Source organism: Cygnus atratus, chromosome Z (assembly GCF_013377495.2).
Source record: "Cygnus atratus isolate AKBS03 ecotype Queensland, Australia chromosome Z, CAtr_DNAZoo_HiC_assembly, whole genome shotgun sequence".
Classification (NCBI taxonomy): domain Eukaryota; kingdom Metazoa; phylum Chordata; class Aves; order Anseriformes; family Anatidae; genus Cygnus; species Cygnus atratus.
This window is the reverse complement of record NC_066396.1, coordinates 41,785,652-41,805,039: the sequence shown is the minus strand read 5'-3', so window position 1 is coordinate 41,805,039 and position 19,388 is coordinate 41,785,652.

Genomic DNA, 19,388 nt, shown 5'->3' with positions numbered 1-19,388 from the left:
GCAAAAACCTGTAACTTATAAAAAAAAAAAACACTATTCAGCAAATATGCAAAGCAAATACAATGAAAATTCAAGCTCTCAACTACTCCATGACCAGCTCTCTACCTTCCTGATTCAGCCAGCTGAATATTCTCCAGATTTTTAATTCATTTTTGTGTGAAGCATCCAAAGCTAGATTTTTAAACCAGAAGTTTAAGGGCATACATTTCATAAATGCTCCAGTATAGGCAAGTGACTGTTGTTATGTAAAAGATAATATTCTAAGCTGCCAACTAGAGAAGAAAATCTGTCTCCCACTAAAGTGAACCTGCTTATCAAAAGTCAGCCAAAACCCAGGTCAAGCAGAATGGTATAAACTGTATGGTTTAAAAAGCACCTTTGACTCTATCTAAACCAGGTCTGTGTCAGGTTTGCATGATTGTTGTAGGTCATCACAACTCTGGCATGAAGGATTTTAATAGAAAAAGAAGTTTAGCATTGAAGCAACTTACAGATATGTTGCCTGTACATTGATGGTAGGATGAGGTTGCTTATTTCTTATGACAGAAATTTATAAGGCACTCCTATTCCACCCTGGAACTGTTTCGGTGAGCCTTTATCATCATGATTATCCTACCCATCAAATCCTGAAACCACTCAGCAAACCTGCTCTATAGATCTGGGGCCTTTCAGAGGCATCAAGAGTAGATCATTTCATGTTAGACTGAGGGAAATATAACCAAGGCTTGTGACAAAGTTGTGATTGTGCAGAACTTGATGGACCTGCCCATTCTTTTTATATCCCCTTTCTTAATTCCATTTTCTTTAGCAGGTCTGTCTTCATTCAATAATGTCTTGGTTTAGCATAACCTGAATATCTCTCAAACTATGCTATGAAATCATGATTAATGAAACAACAAAAATAATATTGAACAAAACATGTGACTGACATGTTCAGCTTTGGAGTGCAAGGCTGCACTATTGCTGCAGTCTTCAGCAATGAAGTTGAGGTCTTATTATCTGCAAAACTACCTGAACCAAGTCAGACAGGTGGGGTTTTTCTTCTAGAATTACTCACTGGCTGAAGGAATAAAGGATTTTATCTAAACAAGAGTAGTATTTCAAAGCTGTTTGTTGAGGTTGGCATACACTCAAGAACTTTTAACATCCATCCTAGCCATGGTGTGATAGGGGTTATCTGCTATAAGCTCCAAACAAAGTTCTGTTTTCAAAGAGAACCCCCCCCCCAACCAATGTATGTGCATTTACCACTCACCAGCAGTAACTAATCACTTTCTGAATCTCCTGATCAAAAGGACAGGGAGAAAATTGTCTTCATACAACAATGAAGAGAGGGAGGAGTGCAGAGTTGCACACATTTCACAGAAGAGAAACACTGAGAACAGAGGTGAGATAAGTTTAACTACAACCACATGGAAAAGCCCAATACAACTCATGCACTGGTTCTTGCACTGGGCTGTGCTTTCTAGAATTAAAATGAAAATGTGTTTTTTTTTTTTCTGTCTCTTTATTATTAGAATTGTTACATTTTTCTAAAAGCTACACATTTCCACATAAACTAATAGAAATAAAAATGACAAGCAAGCATGATCAGGAAAGAGTATATTGAGTTTTTCGTGATAATTATCCATAAAAGTTTCCAATTTCTCTCTCTTTTTTTTTTTTTCTTGGTTAAAAGCCCAAACTGTAAGAATCAGCAAAATATTCTTTCTCTACTCATTCTCATTTTAATCAAAAGTATTTTCTTTTGTCTTTGGAGTAACGTCTCCATCAAAAAGCTACACAAAATCAATTGGCTTTTTTTTTCTCAGTAGGGCACCATTTCATATTTCACTTATAAACCTTAATAACTTTAAATCAAGTCATCTGTCCCAAGGGAGCAGAACTTGTCAGCAGCTTAAATGTCCTGTGTGGACACTGCACTGTATGTACTAGACAAGAAAGCTGTTATATAATGTGATGTAGTATACATCTGCATTATACGAACTTTATTTAAGCAAAATTCTGACAGGTTACTCCTTATGTCACATGCAGAGAAAGTCAGGGAGACCCCACATAATACAGGAAAAAGATGAATGGATAACAGCATTGTCCAGCTGAAGGTTTCTATCTGGGAACCTATGCAATAAACATAAATGTGTTAGTTATTCTTGTTAAATTAGTCTGTGGGATTTCAGCCCTACTCCAAAGGGAAATCCAGTGGCTCTTTGGGATTTTTTATTCATAATTTTGCTGTCACCTTCATAAACCCCACCTCATTCCAAAACCCATTTTCTCCTAACCCTGTGTGCTGACCTACAGCCCACCTCCACTTCTTCTCCATTCCACAGCACAACTTGTTCACGGTCAGGTAGGGGTCTACAGTGACTGCACAGCTCACAGTCACAGTTCATTTGAATTGCTTATGTCTTTGCTGCTTCTTCTGCAAGAGAGGTCACCCACATGCTACAAGCCCTCAGCAGGACCATTGGATCAACTATTTCCAGTCTGCAGAGAGTGCTACTGGAGTGCTTCAAACCATACCAGCAACTGCTAAAGGCTTGCACTCTATGGCATGAAGGGGAACAAAAAACCCTATTTTAGAAGATTTCTTTACCCCAGACTATTACAGCAGAGTTGTACTGGCATAACCAAAGGGGTTTGAGAGTTGTCTTGGGGGGCTGCCAGTTCCTGTCACTCTGTAGCCACCCTTTTTACATATACAAAAGGAAAATCCTGTTAAAAAAAGAGTAGTTCTCACAGAAGTTGTTCTGTGGAGAAGAACATGGAAGCACCATTTCAAGCTCTCTTCCTTCTTTTATCTTTGTCTCAGCTATTCTGACAAGAAATTCATATAATCTCAAAGTTTAAGGGACTTAATTCCACATTCTTTTGTGACTGTTAAAAGAAAGAAGCAGAGGCAAACTTAACTAAATGTGATGTTCAATTATTTCAATTAAAACCACCTCCTGCCTAAATGAAGTCTGTTCCTTCAAAGACATCTGCAATTTTGCACTCATTTGCTCTTAAATAACATTAATTATAATGGTTTCCCTGGAAATAATAAAGGAATACATGTACAATTTATATAATTACTTACATACGTAAAAAGTTACATACATGTTTAATTTATAAATTAGTTATTTACCTTACCTAATTAATCATGCATCCAAGAACAAGTCTAAACAAATATCTCATGAATGTAAAATGAGATTTTGTTCCCATTAAAAATATCCTTTTCACACATGTTTTAAGAATATTAATATGGGAGCCAATTCTGGATGCCATTTCACAAAACAGAAAAGACAGATCTTAAGTAATTGATACTTATCAAAAATCACAGTGAAGTGGTATAGCTTACAATGAAAATGTATCATGTTATCGCTTTGGTACTTTTTCTGGGTTGGGGATGATAGGTGTTGGTGTGGATTATTTTCTTTGTGTGAGATTTTGCTAGTGTGGATAAATGAAATGACAGAACACAAAAAAAAAACAAGAAAAGAAAAAGAGACTTGAGGAGACAGAAAAACAGACAGAGAAGTAGAGAAGAGAATGAAAGAATGGGGCGTAGTCAGAAAAGGAGGGAAGTGACTGTGAAGCTGGCTATGGGGTTCTGTGCAGGGTCCCAGGACATCCACTGCAAAAAGCCTGCTAGGAAAACACAGATAAAGGCTGTTATAGGAAGGCAGGCAGATCTTTGCTACTTACTCTGTATGGAAAAGGTATTTCTTCGTCTCTGTATAAGGATTTTATTTCAGTTATGCAAGATGGAAGTGAATAAAGGCCTTACAGTGGAGAATATAATTCAGTGTAGGAGGTATACAGGAGGGAAGTGAGTTTTAATTAAAGACAAAGCTGTTGTATGGTCGTTGTTACTGAATTTTGTTGGAACAGAAAATGAACTGACACAAAGTGTTACATTTCTCTGAAGATCCAATTTTAATCATAATTGCACTTCTTGTATGATCCTAGGAAAACATTTCTGCATCAAAAAAAAAGGCAGGTGCAGCAATTTTGAGGTGAATAAGCAATAAAGTCACTGAATTTCTGCTTAGACTGCCAGATTCCATTCAATCTTACCTATGCCAATCACCCTTTATGTATCCAGGGAGAAACAGAATAAAAGACATATAATTCCAGCATTAAAAATCTACCTATAAAAATTTCATTCCTAGAATTCAGCCAGATGAACGATGGACATTGGTAATGATATATTGCAAGAAATCTTTCCTTTCTTTGCTCTTTATATTGTGCTCCACAGCATAGATTGATGGTTTTCTGGGATAAATGCCAAAGACAGCTCTACTTATCTTCTGAATACTTCTATGCACCATACTGACTGGGTTCCCAAGATATACATTGCTAGGTACAGACTGATTCTGCATTACTATCTTGTAGGACTGACTCAGGATGACAGAGAAGAATAGCTTCATTTTCTGCAAACCCATACCGTTTGCACAAACTCCTAAGGATGGAGTTTGTCATGATTCTGCAGTGGGTGTTGGTGACTGGGTTTAACAGGATCAACATTAATGGCACCAGACATTGAAATTCTCTGCACTGCATTAGAGAACTTCATGTGTTAGCACTGTACTAAACACAGTGACATTCAGCAAATAGTGAATCAATGCCCTGAGTATATGGAAGCTGGAAAGTTAGTCTAACTTCTCATGAGAGCACTGGCTCACATTAGAAAAGCAGCTGCAGAGTTAGAGTTATGAACCTAAGAAAACATGGCAGAAATCTAAAAACATTTCTGTGGAACACATCTTTTTAGTTCTGTACTCCTCGTTAAATCCAACTTTCTTTTGCCTGGTTGTTCCTCCCCACAAAACCCACAGGTCTAATGAAGCTTGATGGTTTCAGAATGCCTGTTTTCAAATTCATTTTATTCCAGAGTTGCACAAAATCTATCAGATCCCAAGCGACTGCTTATCTCCAAATCAAAATGCATACATTGACTTCATCTTTTGAAAAAATTGCAAGAATTTTATTCTGGAACCACAGTCCATATATCCAGTTACAACTCAGTGAATCTCTGGAGGACATGTGGAAGTGGTGACTGGACCTTTAAGGTATTGTCAGTGATATCATGGACAATGAAATTCTACACATAAAATAAACCTGACTTAAACAGCTAGTATCTCTTCCTTATTTATTTCAAATAGTTAACTAGTAAAGGGGGCAGAAAATCTTAGCCTTGGGAAGACAATAAAAGCTTATTTTCCTATTAGGATCATGCTGAAGGAGGAGATGTAGGGCACCAAAGTCAGGAGATTACCCTTGCTGAATAATGAGTGATATAAAAAGTGGGTGGAAGTACTGTTGAAACTTGTACTCCTCAGAGATGTTCTATCTGAATAGTGAGATCGCTAGATAATAAGAGGTGCTGGCTTCTTGTTCCTCTCCTTCTCAGATAATTCTAAAAGGAAATCATATACACAACACCCCACTCTGACCTCCGATCTCTCAATCCTTCTTTCTCTATATATATCTTATATCTTTGTCATTCTACAGTGCTTCTCCTCAGCTAACAGCTGAGAAAATTCTGCAAGTTTGGCATGGTAAAAACACCTAGACAAATAGCTAGAGTACATGTTTAAACCTCAAGCATTGCTACATTAAAAATATAATTATTTTGTTCATTGGAAATTATTTCCCTCTGCTTAATCAAGCATTGACAGAAACAGACAATGATTCCTGGAAATGTGAAAGAGGCTGAAACAGCACAAGCAATGTTATGTGCCTTCCTCTCCACTGTATTAACCAGGGTAACTCATGATGTTCTCAAGAGTGGTGAAAGGGTTAGATAGTCTAGACAAACAGAAAACAGGGGCCATGACCTGTCTCTCTGACATTTCCACTATTGTCTAAACAAAAAAAGGGTGCTACGGGCCACTTGATCAGGAGGACCAAGCAGATGAGGCCCTATATAGACAGATAGAAGCAGCCTCATGTTCATAATCCTTGGTCCTCATGGGGGACTTCAACCACCCTGATATCTGTTGGAGGGACAGCATAGCCAGGCATAGGCAATCCAGGAGGTTCCTGGAATGCATTGATGATAACTTCCTTCTCCAAGTGATAGAGGAGCCAATGAGGAGAGGTGCTATTCTGGACCTGATTCTCACCAACAAGGAGGGGCTGTTGGGGAATGTGAAACTCAAGGACAGCCTTGCCTGCAGTGACCATGAAATGGTGGAGTTCAAGATCCTTAGGGCAGTGAGGAGGGCACACAGCAAGCTTGCCACTCTGGTCTTGCTGATACAATAGAAGAAAGAAGGGGATTCCATCCAAAGGGACCTGGACAAGCTTAAGAAGTGGGCCCACATGAACCTAATGAGGTTCAACAAGTCCAAGTGCAAGGTAGGTGCTGCACCTGGGTCAGGGCAATCCCGGACATGAGGACAGACTGGGTGAGGAACTCAAGGAGAGCAGCCCTGCAGAGAAGGACGTGGGGATTCTGATGGATGAAGAGCTTGACATGAGCTGGCAGTGCACACTTGCAGCCCAGAAGACCAACTGCATCCAGGGCTGCACCAACAGAGGGGTGACCAGTAGGTCAATGGAGGTGATTGTCCTCCTCTGCTCTGCCCATGTAGGGCCCCCACTTGGAGTACTGCATCCAGGTCTGGGGCCCCCAGCACAAGAAGGATGTGGGGCAGTTAGAGCAGGTCCAGAGGAGGGCCACAAAGATAATCAAGGGGCTGGAGCACCTCTCCAGTGAAGAAAGGCTGAGAGCTGGGGGTGTTCAGCCTACAGAAGAGAAGGCTCTGGGGTGACCTCATTGCAACCTGTCAGTACTTGAAGGGGGCTTATAAAAAAGATGGAAAGCAATTCTTTGCACAATCAGACATTGACAGGATGAGGGAGAATGGTTTTAAAGTAAAAGAGGGGAGATTTAGATTAGAGGTTAGGAGGAGCACCTCTCTGATGAACGCGGGCTGAGGGAGTTGGGTTGTTCAGTCTGGAGAAGGGGAGGGTCCGGGGAGACCTTATAGTGGCCTTCCAGTACCTAAAGGTGGCCTACAGGAAAGTTGGGAAGGGACTCTTTGTCAGGGAATATAGGGATAAGACAAGGAGAAAAGTTTTTTAAACTAAAAAGGATAGATTTAGATTAGATATTAAGAAGAAATTCTTTACGCAAAGGGTGGAGAGGCACTGAAACGGGTTGCCCAGAGAAGCTGTGGATGCCCCATCCCCGGAGGTGTTCAAGGCCAGGCTGGATGGGGCTTTGAGCCACTTAGTTTAGTGGGAGGTGTCCCTTCCAATGGCAGAGTGACTGGATCTAGATGATCTTTAAGGTGTTTAAGGTGTCCAATTTTAAGGGGTTTAAGGGGTTTAAGGTGTCCAATTCAAACCATTCTATAATTTATGATTATTCTATGATTATTTTTTCCATTGTTACTGAGCTCTTTCTTCAACCTGAGGCAGCAGATGCTTCAGGAATGGCCCATCATGGCATGATGCTACAGGGAAGGGAGTTAATTAAATCAAAAAGGTTCTCAGCTGCTTTAATACTTACATTTTTTTAGCAGACAGAAAAAAAAAACCCTCCTTGAGAATGGAAATGGAAATATAAATAATACATGTACATGAAGAAATGTAGGCAGCAAATGTATTTGTATTATTTGCATTTACATAATAGTACACATACATAATGCACAAGTATGTTGACACTGCATGATGCCTCCTTCTATGGCCCAAAACAGGAGAACGGGGAGTAAGAAAAGCTAAGAGAAGTCATATAGTCAGAAACCTCTTTTGAAGACATCACAGAAAGAAGACTTTCTGTGTGTTATAGCACGTGTAAAATATTGCATGTAAAATATTTAAAAGTGGAAGCTAAACAAAAATTTTCTGACAATTTTCCTTTCTGTTACAATTAGCTTTCTATGCATTTCTCTGAGTAGGAAAAGCCCTATATGTTTTTTTTCACTGGCCTCTTTTATATAACTAGTTTCATCTGTTTATAACAATTTCTTTTTTTGCTATTGCAAGCTTTCAGCATTTCCTCCAAGGCCAAGTAAAACTAGACTAAACTATAATTAAAGGACAATTCGTAGGCAGATGAGAAAAAGATGAAGAAACCAGGAATATATCAAAAATATTCTGCAAATACAGACTATAAGAAAACAACATTATTATGCTATACTATTGTTATTTTAATGTATTATGTATTTCTACCAATATTTCACTTCAGTCTTTCTGTGTGATTACGGTGGTGACATTTCTGAAAGAAGCAGCTACAAGGACAGATTTATGCAAAAGAGATCTTTCTATCAGCCAAAAAAGTCACAGGCGTTGCTAGCTAGGTAAAAGACTAGCTCTGTGTTTTGATTACAAAGTCAAATAAAAAGCTGTTTAGCCCAACATCCTCTCCCTGTCTAGAGTCCAGTGCTTAGGGAAAAGAGTACAAGAGAACAACGTAACAAAAAGCTGAGCCTTTCCCTAGTGGATTCCACACCAACTTCCTGAAAAGAGCAGATGAGGCACTTCTTCAGTCAGAAGCTGAATACAGACCATCATGTTTAATAGCTGCTTCATAAACACATCCATTGTTTTCGTTTTTTTTGAACATGATGTCTGGTGGTTTCACTTGACACATTTTGTGCCAAATAGGAAGTAGAGCATTCCCAGGCATCTTTTTCACAAGCTGTGGTACTGTAATGTTTAGTGTGTTCTTGTCTGGAAATGATCCTGTACCTCTGACCATCTTTGTTTTCCTTTATTGTTCCTTTTCTTTCCAAGTCTGGCATAAACAGATCTTCAATCAGCACATGCAGATGTAGTATAACTTGTTACAACAGGCCCAAGACAGAAAAAAATGTGGTTTCAGTCACTCCACTAACCAGCAATTTTCATAATTCTATAATTTTTTCATAATTCTAGCCTTCACCACAAACTGAGCTGAAGTACAAATTTCATGTTTAAATAACCAGGTTTTAAGGTAGAGAAATTTAGTTACTTCCTTAACTCTAATTCTGGTAAATCCAAATTCATCTGAGAAATTACAGTCTGTCATAATATTAGACTCTAAGGTCAGAAACAGAAGAATATGCTTTTCAAACATGAGAAAAAGGAGAAGTTGTATATATACAACTTAATAACAAGTATATGGGAATGATTTGCCATTCAATATACATTTCTTTAACAAACACAAGTGTAACACACCACAACCAATTGTCAATTCTTTCTTCTTGTAGTAAAAATCCTTCTAGTCATTAAATTCATAAAAGAATTGGGGTTTAATCCTAAGTAGTATGCAAAGCATTTGACCCTCAATACAAATACATAAATTACCTGTCCATGTCTGTACCAGATATTCTAAATAATAACTTCACTGATATCAACTTTAACAAAGCTTCAATAACAAGTCATCTCATCTAAAAAACAAAGTCATCACTCATCTAAACAAAGTAAGAGCTGTCTGATCTGTTAGGAGATGGGAGTGCTATATGCCTCTGTGTTTTCTGAACTAAGTTACACATCTTCAGGAGCATACTCTCAAAGAGTACGGTATTAACTACTATGTTAAACGCCTATTCTTTTCAGGAAGATGCGTTTGAGTTCAGAATGCACTCATAACTAGGAGATACTAACATCATTGCTTGTACTGTAAACCCTGTGTTCCCAGATGGAGCGATTTACACATGAAAGGCAAAAAACTCTCCAGGTTGATCCTTTTTATCTAGAGTTCACAATTTGTAAGCTATTCTGAATGTAAGGAATTAAAAATCAAAATATAACACAATGCCAGCTTCAGAAACCACTGAGAACCTCCTTCCCTCTTAACACTTTTCAATATCTTTGGATACAAATAACTTTTGTAGAGAAATAAACTTATCCTTTTATCATCTTGAGAGGATAACAATGGGATTCTCTCAATTCTCAGGGTGTAATTAAAAGACTGAGATCGATACATTTATTCTCTTTTCCAATAAGTTTTCATAATTATACAAGTGCCCGAAGTGTGGTGTCAGACATCATCCTACACAGAATTTCAACATGAACGTCTTCTAAGATGTTCCATGATTATTGCAAAGTCAAAAGTATTTTATAGCTGTCATTTATTAACCATTTTAAAACCATTCTTTTACATCTAATACAGAATATTTATTGCCAAGTAATAAAACATGAATCCTAACAAAAAAAAAAAAACTCTAATATTTTCTTGTAACTTGCAAATTTACAGGATAGACCATCTAATTTCTTTCAGAATTAGCTATATCCCAGAAATAACTACTCGATGCATAGCTTCTCTGAAGATTTTGCAAAGATGGTCACAGAAATGATAAATCAAAAGACAAACAATGACAAAAAGAACATCTCTGAGAGAAATGTTGGCTAGTTCTAACTTCAGAAAGCTGGTGGTCAGTCATGCTAAGCAAGAATGTGACAAAAAATAAATAAATAAAGTTTATTCTAGGTATAGGAAGCCATAAAATGAATGTTTCCATAAAAATGAAAACATCTTTACTAAGAAAAGCAATTACTCTGAATCCATAAAAGAAAATTAAAACTGTCTCCTTTGTATTTTTTTCAGATTTCTTTGAAGCTAGTCCAATTGTCTCCCTTACAGAAGTGGTTAGGTGCAGGCCACAGTAAAGCGAGGAACACTTTGCCACCGTCATTGTGTGGCAAAAAAAAGCCTTGCACTAGAGAGTGATTTGGCTTCTTTTTGTGCAAGCAAAGGGCAAGAGAAAAATAATTATTACATTTACAAATATTTTCCAAAACTTACAGGCATTGATGTAACTTACTGATGTAGTGTGAATGTTGATTAAGTATTCCAGCTTCATAGGGTGAAAAGTGTGAATTGCAAGGCTTGTTCACCTCCAGGTTTATGAACTTACCTGCGTATGCAAAGATATGTTCCTTCTGCCTCTAAATGCAGCAGAAGTCCTGTTTGCATTCAGTAATTGTGTGATCACACTAAGAGTACTGTAACTGGTTCTGGGCTCACAGTATCGAAAAAGATTAGAGAAATTCATAGAGTGCCATATACTACGTATATGCACTACGTATATTTTTTTTCTTGTATTTTTCCCTTCTTGTCTTCATCCTGGTTACCAGAAGAGAAAGTATGCTGGGCAAGGTGGAGCTTTGATTTAAGCCTAGATAGCAGCTCTTATCTGGAAACTTTTGCTCCTGTCACTTTTTATGTTCCTTCTTTTAGATTTGTGTTGTTGCTGCAGAGAGAGTAGTCTGGATGTATAAGGGCAATGTGCAAACAAAAGTGGAAAATGTGAGGAAAGAAGAATGTTGTCTGATATAATTAGGAGGGGGGACAACAGAGATTTACTGCTTATTCAGATCCTACTGTATCACTACTCTTCAAAATTTGTTAGATGCAACAGTTCACTTTAAACACTTTGTAGTAATCTTTGTGCAAGTGTGAAGGGACTTTAATGGATTTAATGATTTCTCATTTTAATTAATTAAAAATTTTTAATTAATTTAGGATTTTAATGTTTCTCTAAAAATAAAACATTTTAAAATACTTGGATCATTCCATTGCTTTGTATTATGGACACCCCAATCTTTGTCTTAACAAACTAGGTAATTAAGTATTAAAAAACACAACAACCATATAATGCCAAAAGAGAATTCTGAAAACAGGAACACAAGGTGGACAAAAATTGCAATTAATAGAATATAGACTATAGACTATAGCCTATAGACTATAGCCTATAGACTATAGAATATAGAATATATCCTTCAAGAAATAACTCTCTAAAGAGTAATTATAAACAATTAAAGTACCTGCATAAATCTAGAAGTGGACAAGAGCTATGAATTGCTATTAGTTGGGTAATAATGAAAATAAGCAATTGTACAGAATAAACTTAATTGAACCATTATCAAAATTCAGATCCCACGGTCTTCCTCAAATGTCATAGGTGAGAGTATTAAGGCCCTATAAATTTTCCTATGAATAAAGGCTGGGAGAGTTGGGGCTGTTCAGTCTGAAGAAGAGAAGACTCCAGGGTGACCTCATTGCAGCTTTTCAATACTTAAAAGTGGCTTATGAAAAAGATGGAGAGCAACTTTTTGCTTGGGCAGACAATGACAGGACAAGGGGGAATGGTTTTAAATTAAAAGTGGGGATTTAGATCAGATATTAGGAAGAAATTCCTCACTCAGAGGGTGGTGAGGCACTGGCACAGGTTTCCCAGAGAAGCCGTGGATGCCCCATTCCTGGAGGTGTTCAAAACCAGGCTGGATGAGGCCCTGGGCAACCTGATCTAGTGTGAGGTGTCCCTGCCCATGGCAGGAGGGTTGGAACAAGACGATCTTTCAGGTCCCTTATAACACAAGACATTCTATGATTTTTTTTTCTTGAAATGATTTTTTTTTTCTTGAAAACTTGCTAGTTTAGTCATATCTTATCTTGGTCACCTGAAATCCAGTCCTGAAAGGTGACAGAAATAATATGTTGAGAATTAAAAAATGAAAAACAACTCTGGCAATTCATTTAAAGACTTAGTTCCAGTACCATGAGGGATGTTAATGAGTTGATAGAGATCCACTTAAAAAAGAACAGAAAAACAGAACCCCAGTTAATGTTGTTAGTATGTTTAAATGCTTATTTTTAGAGAAGCATACTTTGGGAAGACATATAAAAAATGTACAAATCTATGCTTTCCCACTAAGTAGAACACAGGTAATTTTTCAAAAGCAATGTGCTGGTCTAGAAAGAGGAAATCTCGATTATTTCTTTCAGTTTGTAAATATCTAGCATAATTCATATCAATTCTTAGGCCCACAGTAGCATTTCTAATCTCAGAAGTGTCACCTTCCAACCCTTCCATATACTTCCAAATGAAAATTTCTTGAGAAATTTTGAACTTATTGCAAGTGGAAGGTATTTGGTGTCTATTAAAAATCAGGCAGAATTTCCCACATTTTGCACATAAATACTTCAACAGAATTAAAAGAGGCCTGAATGTCTTGTCTTTTCTGCTCTGGAGGACATTCTGATTATATACTCTACCTCAGAACTTGAACATTAATTCTTAGCTACTGTAAAATATAAACCTACAATAAACATCCTAGTTCTTTAATTCTTACTTGCTCTTTTTTTTTTTTTTCTTTCTTACTTTCTCATTTTTATCTTTTTTTTAGGTCACCACATTCAGATCTCTATCTGGCTAGACATTTACCATAGATTATCTAAGGGGGCAACAGTTGTTGGTACTGCCAATTATTCTGACAGTTTTTGGTTTCTTCTAACAGCTCTGTCTAATGAAGATGCAGAGTATCTCCTTTGCAGTGGCATTTCAGGTCTAGTGGCAACAGGCTGCATATCAGTGCTTCACAGAACACTTGTCCTTTTTAAAGCAGTTTTCTGTCTGCTTTCAAAATGGACAAAGAAACATTGAAAAAGAGGAAGCTCGAGCCAACAGACAGCTTTTCCGAAGCTTCTCTGTGGCCAAAGATGTCTGGCACCACTGGCCTCAGACTTGCCATCAGCCAGGATACTGATGGACTAAGCTTAGCAGAAGTGACTGCCATTTCACAGAGGACACCACAGGCAGCACTTTGCAACACGACCTTCCTCCCTGGTGCACCTGATGGGTGGCCAGCCCTCCCCTGGACCAGGAACAGATGGCAAAGGGAAAATGCCAAAGCTTTTGGTACCTACAGCTACTGCCAGCAATTCTGCACCACCTTTGATTGTGTTCAGGCCTTTTGCTCTACCCTGCTCCCAGAACTTTTTGGAGTGCTCAGAAATTTGGCTGTTCCCGTTCATCTTTTAAGATAAGAGATGATTTAAAAAATATTTTATTATTATTATTATTATTATTATTATTATTTTGGCTTCTTGAGTCTTGGGATAACAGGAATGGGAAGAAGTGATTTCCAAGGACAGGAAATTTTGTAAGGTTCTTTCCTAGCCTCCTACCTCAGGTTCAATCTGTTTAAATAAATGACATGGCAGTGAAGGCTGGAGCTGGGCCTTGCTCTGTAATCCAATCGCCCAGAGTCAAAACGTGCCAGAGGCAACATTTGCTGACTGGATTTAAAATCAAAGACCCCTCTCTCTAGCAGTACTGGCCAGAGGCCAGGGCTGATGCTGGGCTGGTGCAGCAAATGTGGGAGGGGGGGCTCTTGCCACACCAGGTTGGTGTGTGGCGGAGGAGGCAGCTGCCAATGGGATTCAGCATTACTTTTCTCCTTCTCACACACAAAAATCTGGGCAGCAGAAGTTTTGGGAAGAAAAGCATAAGGTTGGGAGATACTAGGATTGTTGTTTTTGACATAGGTATCTCTAAATATTTCTAAATATTTGAAAATCCTTCACTCTTTTCTGGTATTAAATTCAGAGTGTTCTGAGACAAGGGGCATCTGAGTGAACCCACCACTACTTCTCTCACCCTCTGCCTGAAAGCACAATGTTTTCCCAAGACAGCTAAAACTTAAAGCAAAACCTGACCTTGTGCTTCTTCATAAGACTATGCCAGGTTCAACAGTCAGGGCCCTGGAAAGATTCACTGCAGTACTGTAAGAGGTTAAGGTTTCCAAGTGCAAATCTCATCTCACTTGCCTGCCCTAGGATGAGAAGTCATCTCAGATTGCCCAGAGACTCTATGAGTATCTAAAAAATTTAACAGCTTATCCTATTGGTTAAGGAAGATGAGCTTTCCAATTCATTTGACAGTGCTTTTCCCCGAGTTCTCCTTAAATTAGTTATAGTTTCATTTTGGTATTGATTTGGAAAGAGGGCCAAAAAGAATACAAATATCTGAGTGAACTTGGGTCTTCAGAGTTCATAACCTGTGCTGCAGCTTTGTGGAGATAGCTGGTGCGTGATCTCCAGAAATGTATTGAAAAGCAAGAAGACAATTAAGTACATGCATGATTAATCTACAGAATGAAAAAAACACAACTAAAAATTGAATCGATAAATCAGAACATAGTATTTAAATAAGAAAATTGAAATTAACAGCCATGCTGTGACATTGAGATTATTTTGCTTAGATTTGTATTAAGACTTATTATGGAGGATTTGGAATCTTAAATTGACAAGAAGCTAAAACTCAGTCAGTATTTTAACCAACCCATTGTGTTGACCCAGTTAAGTGAAATATTTGTATCTCACACTGGACTCTCACAGGCATTTTGAAGAGGAATACTTGACAGGCATACTTGAAGAGGAAGCCCAGAAAAAAATACCTCTATTCCTGTTAAGGAAACCGTTCAAGAATTTATGGCTTAAACTCAGTGCTTAAACTGTGGTTTACCACTTTACATCACTGATGCTATTTTCTTGGGGTTTTTATTCTTATTTGTGTAAACAACAACAACAAATAAACTCTGGGATCTAAGCAAAACTAATGGATTGAGAACAACATATTTAACTCAACACAATATATTAATTCATTTAATAGCAATTTACCATCAGACAACCTTTTTAGGCAGCTATTAAAGAATCCTTTCTAACAAAGGTGGGCACACATCTCTTTTCCATACACAGACATATCAGTGACAGAAGAGATACAGATATTTAATAGAAATCAAGAGGAGGGAGAGTTTTTTCTTGAAGAATTCACAGAAATGTTGTCTGAGATGGAAGTTCTGTTCAGACATGAAAATGAAGTCTCACTTGTCCTTGGACAAAAGGATCCTAGTTGCTCACTTCTTTCTCTTCAGAGAAGGAGGGACTCTGTAGCTTTGTTTCCCCTGCATGTAAAAAGGACTGCTTTTCTTCTATACCTCTTTCTACTCTTTAAGTCTTCTTCAGAATTGCTCTTAATTGATTCAAAATCAGTTTGGTAAATGTACATTTTCTGCACTAGATTTTTGCCTAGTCTCTAAGCAGTCTTCAAGCACTGTGGCTCCACCATTGAAAATGTATTTATTTCAATCGGATCTGCTTAGGATGTCCAGAGATCAGATTTTAGCCTAGAAATGTGAAACAAACTAACAGAGTTAGTACAGACTTGCATTTCTCTATGTTCTCATGTGTTCTGTGTGCTAGCATTTCTTGTATTATCTTGGACTTTTCAATAAAGAATTGAGGAACAAATAAAGGTAGGTAGATGTCTTACTTGTGTTTTAATTCAAAAGCCACTGGGTGGAAAAAAAAAAAGGTTTTTTTTTTTTTTTTTAGTTTCTGAGAATAATTCCTATTTACTAGTAGAAAATGGTTTTCTGTTCTTGTCTATAAGCTATGACTATGATCTTTATGTAGTCATTGCTACAGATTTTCATATAGTTTAGCTAATTATGTCAAGATAATTAGATCATACAGATCTTCTTCCAAGATAAATTCTATTGTAGCCACATGAGGATTACTGTTGTCAGTTCATAGTAAAATCAATAAAATCGTGTCATTAAACTCAGTTGCAGCTTGATTTTTGAGCTCGTATAAATTAACAGAGTTTTCTTGTTTCTGTATGTAGTCAGTATGAAAAATATTTTCACTTTTCTCTGTCATTAATTGTTCCATTTAAACAATGACCCTTTCATTTACGATAAATGATAGTTTTCTTTCTCAGCAAAGTGGTACATCTCAAGAATGATTATTTATTTATTTATTTGTTTGTTTGTTTTGGAGTTGACAAGAAATGCACAAGTATAAAAAGAGTATAATGATGAAAGGTGGATTCACAGAAAAGAGCTGCAACATTTATTCACCTATCAAAAACTAATAAATATACATAAGTAGATAAATTAATTTACTTCCTGCCATCCCTAGAGCAAAACTGCAGTTACTTTCTTGCCTAAACTAACAGTCAGTGAGTGGTGCACTATTCCAAACACAGAGGTTGTTTTAGACTCCACCATGTACAATGGACCTGGTGGTGGAGAGGTGGAGGGACAGGTCTTCACACTGAATCTGTTTGGTGGTCCTTGGAGGTCTAATGAATCTGGCTGCAGGTGTGTGGATGCCTGAATTTTAATTGAGCCCCCCAGACAAGGTGCCACATGCGCTCTCTGGTGGGCTGTACTTCCCACTGCCATGCTTGAATACTCAAAGCGAGGCTTAGACTGGCTTACTGAAAATTACTGAAGATTTGTTAAGGAAGAATCCTATGGAAAAATTGTATGAGAGAAATGTCCATTCCTTCTTTTTAAAAGACATCGCAAGACTAAGATTACATGAAGAGGGTTTACAAACACTGTGCTGAAATTAATTGGCTTATCCAACATGACAGTACAAAGCCTGATAAACAAAGCTGTGCGATATGGGGAAATCCCGCTTGGTAAGCAAGCTTTCATACTTTGTTTATCATGTAATTCCTATTATATGTATTTATGATATAATGTTATCTACCTGCTTGAACAAAGAGAAAATGCTAAACAAGGAAGAAGGTCTCTAAGCTTGCCACAGATTCAAGCTGATCAAGCTGATGGAAGGCTTTATTGAAATTACTTTTTTTTTTTTTAAAAAAAAAGTTTGCCTGTTGACAGCATTCATCAATGGTCTTGGAGAGACTCTAGTACTTAAAAAGGAAACATTTTCATTGAATAAACATTTAAAATGCTCTGTTTTCCTCTCATCTATAAAATCACAATCTGGATCCCTGCATTTAACAATGTTTATTCATATTTGCATACATACAACATCCATGCTGTCTTCCTGTTCCTTTTGAACTGATTGCTTCTCATACATGGCAGTCTTAAGTGACAACTTCACAGCAGTCCTGTCTACTCCTAACTGGCTTTTTAAATTGGAACACTTGATAATAAATTTGGAAGTTGGTGGCAAGCAACTGGCAGAAAGAATAAGAAATTCCAAGTATAAGCCAAGCTGAAAGTTATCATAACTGCATCTTTTGTTCTGTATGGAATTTCATTCTGTAATTTAACCCAGTTCAGTTTTATTGCTTGCTCTTAAAAACAAGGTTTGCTTTCCATATGGAATAGGTCATTTGAAGCTCTTTCTTCACAGCAGGTCTACCCACTATAACCAGTGTAACCTCTGCTATTCTAACTTTCCTCTTACTAAGACAGTCCTAACATTTCCTCAAACCATTCTCCCTTAGGAAAGAAATCATTAGAGAATTTTACCCTTTTGAATCTAATCTTTCTGTTTTGTCATGCGCAACCTTCCACATAAATGCATAGCAATAGCTGCATAAATTATATATACCTAGATACTAGGCTGGACAGCAAATAATGCTAGAGTTTTCTCTTTTCAGGTAGCATTCTCAAAATGCAATTCAAATGCAATAGTGATCACTTGCTTTGTCCTCATCAACTAAGAGAGCTTCACAGTTTTAAGACAGTTAGAAATGAAGCTGGCTTTTGCATTTGGTTAAGATGCACTTTTTTTTTTTTTAAACAAAAGCATAAAGGGGAGCAAAGGAACATACCTTTGAATACACAGGTCTTAACTGACTACTGCAGATGGCTGCTTAGTCTCTGCTATTTATTGGTCATGTGGTTTAAACAAAGAAGACACAGTCTCTGCAACTAATTTTTTGCTTTGGGCCTTTTGGATTTCTTTCCACTGTAAGTATTTTCTCATAGCTGCAATATAAAATCAGATATGTAGCAGTGAAGTTTTAGCAATACATCTTCTTTTTATCTTTAAGCTATCTAGAAATAGCAGCCCAGAAATCATCCTTCATACATCTGTCTTTTGTGAAGGATCTAATACATATGTAATGCCCAATGTGACATGTAAATGCTTATGTAATTCTGAGAAGCCTTCACCCATTCCTCCTTCTTTATAACTGATTTATAGTATAGTTGCATATGAAATAGTTTTTTCACACTCCTTTAGTATGGGATATTGCCATAATTTGGCAAAAAGTTAGGAAACAAGATATTTTTTAAATAGGATTTTATTCATTTATGGATTTAATGAAGTATACTTGTTTTCTTTGAAGCCCCAGATGAGGTGGGACTTTTTCACAGATGCAGTAAACCACTTTTTACTTGTCAAAGGAAGCCAAGCACGTGACTTTGTCATACTGGAAAGAAATAAAGGTTGTTCTGTACACACAGAACTTTTTACAGGATACTTGGGTGTTACTTTTTCTTCTAGGGGTTCAGTTTCTCTTTTGGATTGGCTGTAATTTTAGTGGATTATGGAGAGCTGCTAGTTGGTACAGGCAAACAGTAGAAAATAAGAGGAGACATGATTTTTTCACCTGCAAAACCCTGCTGAAAGTGTCTAGAGAGAATAGGATATTTTGCCCACGATCTTTTGAAGGCAATGCCTTAATGTGGCATTACATTTCCTGTGTTCACCCCAAAAGACCAGCTATTATAAATACCCTCTCAAACCCCTACAGGATTATTTTGCCTGAGATTTCCCCTTTTGGTGTTTTTTGTTTTCTCTTAGTTTTCTAAAAATGTATCTAGGTCTTCTTCCTCAGACAAGTCCAAAGAGTTCTATAGATGGATGTCTTTCCAGCTTTCCTTCTAGTTATAGGGCTTTCCAAAGTAAG